Genomic DNA, 8,650 nt, shown 5'->3' on the forward strand with positions numbered 1-8,650 from the left:
CAGTTTTGTTCAATATGTTCATTAATGATCTGGAGGATGGCGTGGATTGCACCCTCAGCAAGTTTGCAGATGACACTAAACTGGGAGGAGAGGTAGATACGCTGGAGGGTAGGGATAGAATACAGAGGGACCTAGACAAATTAAAGGATTGGGCCAAAAGAAATCTGATGAGGTTCAACAAGGACAAGTGCAGAGGCTGCACTTAGGACGGAAGAATCCCATGCACCGCTGCAGACTAGGGACCGAATGGCTAGGCAGCAGTTCTGCAGAAAAGGACGTAGGGGTTACAGTGGACGAGAAGCTGGATATGAGTCAACAGTGTGCCCTTGTTGCCAAGAAGGCCAATGACATTTTGGGCTGTATAAGTAGGGGCATTGCCAACAGAGCGAGAGACGTGATCGTTCCCCTCTATTTGACATTGGTGAGGCCTCATCTGGAGTACTGTGTCCAGTTTTGAGCCCCACACTACAAGAAGGATGTGAAAAAAATGGAAAACGTCCAGCAGAGGGCAACAACAATGATTAGGGGACTGGAACACATGACTTATGAGGAGAGGCTGAGGGAACTGGGATTGTTTAGTCTGCAGAAGAGAAGAATGAGGGGGGATTTGATAGCTGCTTTCAACTACCTGAAAGGGGGTTCCAAAGAGGATGGATCTAGACTGTTCTCAGTGGTAGCAGATGATAGAACTAGGAGTAATGGTCTCAAGTTGCAGTGGGGGAGGCTTAGGTTGGAGACTAGGAAAAACTTTTTCACTAGGAGGGTGGTGAAACACTGGAATGCGTTACATAGGGAGGTGGTGAAATCTCCTTCCTTAGAAGTTTTTAAGGTCAGGCTTGACAAAGCCCTGGCTGGGATGATTTAGTTGGGGATCAGTCTTGCTTTGAGCACGGGGTTGGACTAGATGCCCTCCTGAGGTCCCTTCCAACCCTGATATTCTATGATTCTATGTACACAGTGTTATTGTTTCTTGATAAAAGTTGCTTTCTGTCTGATATTGCAACTGGGATAGTTTCTTCATTGTTTTAGTTTCATTCTGTCATGAATTGGTTTGTTTCCCTGTATTTTCAAATAGAATTTATGGATGGAGTTTAAATAAGTAGATTCACAGCTAAGGAAGAGAAGAGAGAAGAACATGCTTTGGACAGATATGCTTGAATTACACACATTTCACCAAAGGCACAGTTCATGTGGACCAGACAAAATGTATGATGATTACCTTATAAGGAAGGGGGGAGAGAACTGAATGCTGGAGTTCAAATACATATAGTAATTAGAAAGGACATTTATTTTCAAATGTGGAGATCTTGACAGTAAGAAAATGACAGAGACTCAGTATTACAGTGAATTATAAATGTCAAATTACTATGATGCATGTAAAAATGTATGTAGCTATTAGGAACTAGACTCTACATTCATGCGAAACCTCACTGCCTTTATCATTCTCTTAAAAACCTCTAAGGTGTTCTATCATTCACTGTCAAATTTCCTACGTAAGGTAATAAGACACATGTCAGATAACGTCCAAAACTGCTTCTTTGCCCTTCTAGGGCACACAAATATACTTCCACATTTTAAGCAGAAAAGAACAGTAAGCAGGAGAGCTGCTTAATTATTAAAGGTAAATTACAGAATGTTTTCTTTGGATGTGAACAAATCTAATATATAGTGCACAAAGTACAGAGGAGGGGGGAACTAACAATGTATTGGCTGTAGATTCAGTATACTGCTAGAGTGCCATAGGATGCACAATAAAAAGAGATGCTAACTAAATTTTGATGTGCAAGAGCATGTGTTTAATTTGCAAGATGCTTTGTTTAATTAAAAGGTAAATACCATTTATAATTCTTCTCACAGACAGATTTAGAGCAGCAACAACACCTACAGAGTTCTCAAGCTGCCTGCAGAATTTCTTGGATGCATCTAATCCATCCAAAGGAGGGCACATTTAAAAACAATAATAATTCATTACTTTAGTTGGTGATTCATTTGTTTCCAAACAATATGGGCTATAGGTTCTATAGACAGATGAATGTCAGTTGTAAAATATTAGCTGCACAAAGCATGTAAGATAATAGATCATGGATACCGATGCTGAAAAATTATTTAATAAAACTTAATTTACTCATAAGGGGTAACATTCACCTTGGTGCAGAGAGCCTGCAGCAGGCTTAGTTCTCGAGCTTACTCACAACTGTCTGCCCAAAGCATGTTCTTACCTCCTCTATACCTAACGGTGGGGTTTGATGTTGCCTAGGCTCCAATTCATCCTTTTTTGAGAGAGAGGATTTTCATCCCATTGCTTTCCCTAGGCAGGTTATCTCCTTCTAAGCAATTCCAGAGGATAGCAACTCCCTTTCATATAATTTAAGGCACTCACACTCAACTTGTAATATTCAGTTTTGCAGTAGAGCCACATGCAGTTCTTTAGGGTGCAGTATATTTTTCTAGTAGACACCAGAGTCTGATCAGAGAGCTCATCTTTCTGCCTGATCTCACACAAAGCATGACTCTATGAATCTGTGCTGATTATAGGAACATTCCCTAAGGTGGCGTGCCACATGTGAGGCAAAGTGACCAAATGGACCACAGCCATCAAGAGGCCAGGAAGCAAATAAGGGTCAAGAAGACCAAGGGGCCTGGAGGGGAGCAGTTGTAACAAATGGATTGGCAGAAAAAAGCAACAAATGTATTTTCATTGTTGTGTCATATCAAATTGGGAGGTCATATTACCCTATTTACATGGTAATGCTATACTGTCTGAGTGTCATTTAGAGGCTGTTCAGTGGCCTGTCTGTCCACAACTGATAAGTGTCTCTCTAATTTTGAAAAGTGAACCACCTCTGCTCTGAGGGATGATTTTTTTCTAACACAGCAGCTTTAGGGGTAACACCTTAGCCCCATGGTCATTTTCGACATTTTCCGATGGGAGAGTAGACACACTCTCATTTTGTTAGTGCCACTTCAGAAAGCTGCCAACAAGAAAGGGTAGGATGTTGAACACCCAGATATCTAATATGCTAGAGCTGGAGCCTGATCTGCTCAAAGGATCTGCTTATATCAGCCTCCTGAGAATTGGTGTCTGACACTCCCAGTCCAGTGTTCATTTAGGGTCAGTCTCAGCTGAGCTATTTCTTATAAAAATATATCTGAGAGAGTTACAATTTGCTGTACTCATATTTTTCCAGTTTTTCTCTGTGATAATTACTCCCATAAATATTGTTGCTTTGCCTCAACTCCATTCTGTGCTCTCTATTTCTGCTTTTATTCTCAAACCCTCAAACTTGTATGGCAAAAGACAATGATAGCATTTATTAGAATAATAGCACCTACCGGTACTGGCTGTAGCTAAGGATCTGTCAGCATTTCCCTTTTTAGTCTCATTACAGTAATGTATTAGTTGGTCAAAGGACTGTCATTTGGAATGAAACTTGGCAAAGAAAATCTCAGAGCGAAAGTGATTTTTTTTAATATATGCAAAATAACTCAGCATAGAAGCTGGCTTCAACCAACCAAAAGCTGGAAAATCAGAGGTAAGACCTAAACTTTTCCCTTAAATATATTTGATTCTACCAATGACTGCAGAGATTATATGTTTCTATGCAAATGATCTCAGAACATTTTTTTTACATACTGCTTGAACCTCAAATCCTCAGCACACCAAGGTGAGTGAAGGGTGGAATTTCAGTTCCAACTGTGTTTATTGACATCACCTTAACAGAGTTTTATATGACTAGCTGTTATATCTTAACTATAGTGTCTAAAAATCACAAATGAGTTTGGTGTTTCTTTGTTCTGGGTGCTATATCTATACTTAATAGAAGACATTCTTTAGCCTGAAAGCATATAATATGAACATGCAAGGAAGAGGAAGGAGTATTATTATCCATATTTGGAATATGGGGAAAGGAGGAACAGAGAGATTCTATGACTTGGCAGAGGTGGGATTCAAACCTACAGCTCTTCTTGGGTTCCAGTCCAGTGCCTTAAACACAAGATCCTCCTCCATATTTTGCGAAGTTACAAACCGCAAACATTACAGGCCTATGTGTCCAGCTGATTGCAAAGGACTCAAAGCTGGGAAAACTGTGGCCCTTTGCCTGTGTGACCTTATGCCTCAGTCAACCCTAGCTGAAAAGGAAGCACAATTCATGATCTTTTTGAAAACCCTGTTTTCAGAGTGAAGATCAGAACTGAGGTTTTATAAGTTACACACTGAACATGACCAAGCTTAGACATCCCTGTGAATTTGGCAATATGGGTAAAGATATTGGAAGGATAATTAGACAGTCAAAACCATTCATCAATTAATATTTCATATATTATATCATATATGTTTTGACACGCAAGGATCCCTGTTTTGACATTTTTTTTTTCAGGTTATCATTCACTGCTACCATGTGGCAAGGTATGAGTCAAGATTATACTTGCCAAACTAGGCTTGATTCTGGAATCCTTTATGACCAAGACCCGGCAGAGAAGTGACTGCTGTTGATGGCAGGCCAGGAGGCATCAGAGAGGTTCTGCTGAGGTAGTGTATTTTAGCCATCCCTGCACCTACTTTCAGCTAAAACTGCTGACATCATTTCAGCCTTTTGTCAGGGTTTGTATGTCTTTAATTCACCAAAGAGAAAAGACACTGGGCAGAGCTTCTGGATGCCAGCAGACAGGCCAGCCACTCCCACCGCAGAAGACCCTTGCTCCAATGACCTGTGTGGCATACCTGGCTTACAGACATCAGGTCCTTCTGCAAAGCTTTGTTTACACTGGATCTCCTCAATATGACGATTATTTCTTTGGCTGTTGCTGTTTTATAATAAATCTAGATCGTATTTTTTTTTCTGTCCCAAAAGACAGTGAACTGTGTGCATATCCCAGTGGCAGGAGCCGTAATGTATAGGATTGATCTCATAGGCCCCTGTCCTGGTACTCAACTACAACTGGTCACTGTTGTTGGGTCTGCCTCTTTGAACCAGGTGTGGGGCTGATCCGCCTTCTCTCTGCATTCTCGTTGCCCTGTGCATAAGAGAGCGTCTCTTTCAGTAAACAACCACAGGCAATGACATAAACGCACATTAATGCATAACCACATGTCAAGGTTTGAGTGAAAAGTAAGGAACGGGGCTTCTAAGAACCTTTGCTGAACAGTGAATGCAACCGGCCGTTCGAAGCAAGTCAAACTCAACCCAGTTTGTAGCACTCTGCTTCCCAAAGACACTGAGCTGGTTTGCTGCGGTATAATAGCCCCTCTAGGCTTCTCCTAGAGACCTTGGGCAGCTTCCAGATGTCTGGATTAAACTCCAGCCCACGGATAGCTTGTATGCGGGGAGGACTCGAATATGGGGGGTGGGGGAAGGGGGAATCTATTAGGACCAAACAGTAGCCGCAATCCAGCCTCCCTCCATCTAGGGCAGCGAGTACGAAATGTATCCCAGGCAGCCCGGTAAACTTTCCCCCATTGCCATGATTAGTGCTTCCAGGAACAGGAGCATCATGCTGGTGGCGGTGGGCCATCGATTCGACCGCCAGAGCAGACTCGCCCAGCCCAGCTCCGCACAAAGCAGAGGGGAAAGACTGTTTTCGAGTCTGCACCCCCCAACCCCGCTCTATTCGGTGGGTGGGGGGAGAGCGGGGGAGCCCCGGGTCCCGCACACCTGCTCGGCATTGGAAGGTTCGTCTCTGCGCTTCCCCCAGTCAGGCCAGCAGGGGGCTCCTTCGCTCTGCCTAACGCGTTCCGGCTTTGGAAGCGACCAGGCTGGGGAGGGAGGGAGGCCAAGTGTAAACGCTAACGATGCACAGTGAGGCGGCGTCATCGCCGGGCGGGATCGGAGCCTGGCGCGCAGGACTCAGCTCTGCAGGGCAGGCTGCCCCGTGCGTGCCGCTGCCACTTTCCCTCCTCCTTACCAAAGCTTTGCTCTGGCGCCCTGCTAATAATCCCTGCTGGGCTCCGAGGCTGGCAGCCTGGTCGTGGCAGGTGCCCCTAAAGGCAAGGCAGAGTCCTCTGCACGGGAGGGCCATTTGCAAGGCGCGCACCGCTGGGGTGTGTGCAAGGACGTGTGCGTTGCTGGGGGGGGGGGGTGCGCGAAGTGGAGCTGCAGAAGCAGCCACACAATGGTGGGGCACAGCGAGGCAGCGCTGCTTCTGGACTTGCACTTTGCTGCTGCCGCCAGCAGCGCTCGGTTTTCCCCGCACACATTTCCTCCACGCGCACATTTCCCTCCTCTGGGAGATGCCGGGGCCCCTTAGCGCCGCCCGGGCGGCCTGTTCCAATGGAATATATGATCGGTCTTAAGCATTGCCCTTTATCTGCTCCGTGAGCTGCATCTCAATGAGCCAGTTCCTGCACCCTCCATCACTCTGATCTGTCTCTCAGTCCTGGATCTGAAGGGTACTTGGGGGGGGGGTGACAGAGCTTGGTGGTCTTTCCCCCCACTGGGGACGCGCCGGGCTAATGGGCCGTGCACAGTTTGCATCTCGGAACACGTGGCCTTCCTCGGGAGATGCACTAGGGCGATATCCCCTCTCGGGAAGCGCTCCCCGTTTTAAGATCATTAGCTGGTATTGTGCCACACAACTTCTCTCAGCAGCACAAACGAAGGCATTCACAGCGCTTTAATGAGCGCCTCTCCGCCGGTTTGTCTGAAACATCTGTGGAGATGGTGCATTTTCCTACAGCAGCTTCTTCCCTGCGTTTGAAAATAGAACTCTGGGCTGAAAAGCTGCTGATTAAAGCGCGCGGGCGCACACAGAAAAACACCCGTCAGGGCAGAAAGTTCATTAAACAAAATGATCCATTTTGAATGTTAAACGTTACCAAATGGACACGGAGGCAAAACTGCAATGTACTGCTCCGCTGGCCAAAGGGCTGTTGAACTTGGTGACTATCGAAAGTTCCTAACAAGGCAGCATTTTATTCCCCTTACATATTCTGCTCTCCTTGTAAAAATACCAAATGAGAAGGAAGCAGCATGTGCGAGCATTTTCTTGGAGTTCCTTAGACTTAAATTGCTAGGAGGCTAGGGGAAAATTGCCTGTGCGAACATAGGAACGAACTTCACCAGATCTTTACATCAGAGAGCGCGGATTGTATGGCGGGAATAATATTTGCATTTAATTAAAGTCAGAGGAAGAGCGGTCCGCCCAGTAGCAATGCATCTTTCCAGTACTTAAGATAGGAAGCAATAAGAGACATCTTCTTTCCTGTGTAGGGTAAATAAAGATTTCTCCAAAACAAGAGGCAAGGTAACATTAAAAACTCTCTAACATGGGGGAATTCTCCCCCCTGGACGGTCTGCGAATTGGCCACGATTATATTATTGTAATCATAGCATAATTTCCCAGCTCCTTTGTGACATATAAGTCGATGCTTCTAAAGACAATATAAAAGACAATAAGATGCAATTTGTTTTTAGGGTTGAGGGGCACAGTTGGACTCTTTCCAGCAAGTGGCCTGCTGCGCTTTGGTGACGTCATTATGCTCCTCTTCTCAATGAACGTTGTCACTCAGTTTATGGAGGCAGTAGTAATTTAAAAAAAAAAATTAACACTGTCAGTATTGTTATTTGTTATTACAGAATTTTATGATAGCCCTTTGTTCAAACAGGACAACAAAGGGGGGAAAGGCTTGTTATCGTACCGCTGATCTTTGTAGAGGAGAGATGCTATCAAATTATCTTTAGCCTCGCAATTAATAATTAGACTGCTTTAGCATTTCCTATGACTCTGGCAGGGTATTTTGCATGCTATTGATTGGGTGCTCTGTTGTGATGGAGAATACAGGTCTGAAGTACAGCGAATTGTCACTGCGGAAATCATACCTGGCAGATAATCAAAAATTATAGAAATTTTCCTACAGAAATGTGAAATGATCTCTTATCAAGAGGCAATGAACGTTCTTCTTTGGGTGGCTGGGAGGCGAGCTCTGTTGTTTCTCTATAGGCAGTTCTAAGCTGTCCAGTCTACAGTCAGAACGGCTAATTTAATGACTTGCTTGGTTTGCCAAGCGAATTCTCTGGGAGTGAGTCTGACAAACATTAGTTTTAATAGGGAGAAAGTTTCCAGTTACACTCGGAAAGTCGGAAGAGCTCCTTGGAGCGAGAAGAATCTCACACTGTTTGTGTGTCATGTCCACATTTTCCTGAGATACCCAGGGAAGAAAGCACCAGTGGGAATTTGTCCAGAGAGCTTTCTTGGCCTATACTAAGAAAACAAGGTTCAAAACTGGCACCTTGACTTTTTCTGGTTCCCTGGCCAGAAGTGAAAGGAGGCCATAAGATTGAAGGCACACATATTTTTTATATATATATAATCTAACGCAATCCACAAAGAGCACCTGCTTCTAAAACATGGGTTCCCTGATTTACAACCTATAAAAGTCCAAATGGAAACAAATGTAATACGAAAAGTTGACTCTTTAAATATGGGGACAAAGTCTAAAATACCGTGATTGCCATACGTTTCTCTCGGATGTGCAATAGCTTTGCCTAGGTCTTGGAGCATGACCTGCAGAGGGCAATAGTTGGACGCAAATGATAATAAAGGCATTTTAGGCTCGGATCTGTGGCTCTGACCCAAGAATGCTGTGTAGCTAGGCAGTAGTGCTTAATTAATGTATACTGAAACAAAAGATAGGGTAAATTGTTTGATTTGT

This window comes from Lepidochelys olivacea (genome assembly GCF_965140295.1).
Source record: "Lepidochelys olivacea isolate rLepOli2 genome assembly, chromosome: 8".
In the NCBI taxonomy this organism is placed as follows: domain Eukaryota; kingdom Metazoa; phylum Chordata; order Testudines; family Cheloniidae; genus Lepidochelys; species Lepidochelys olivacea.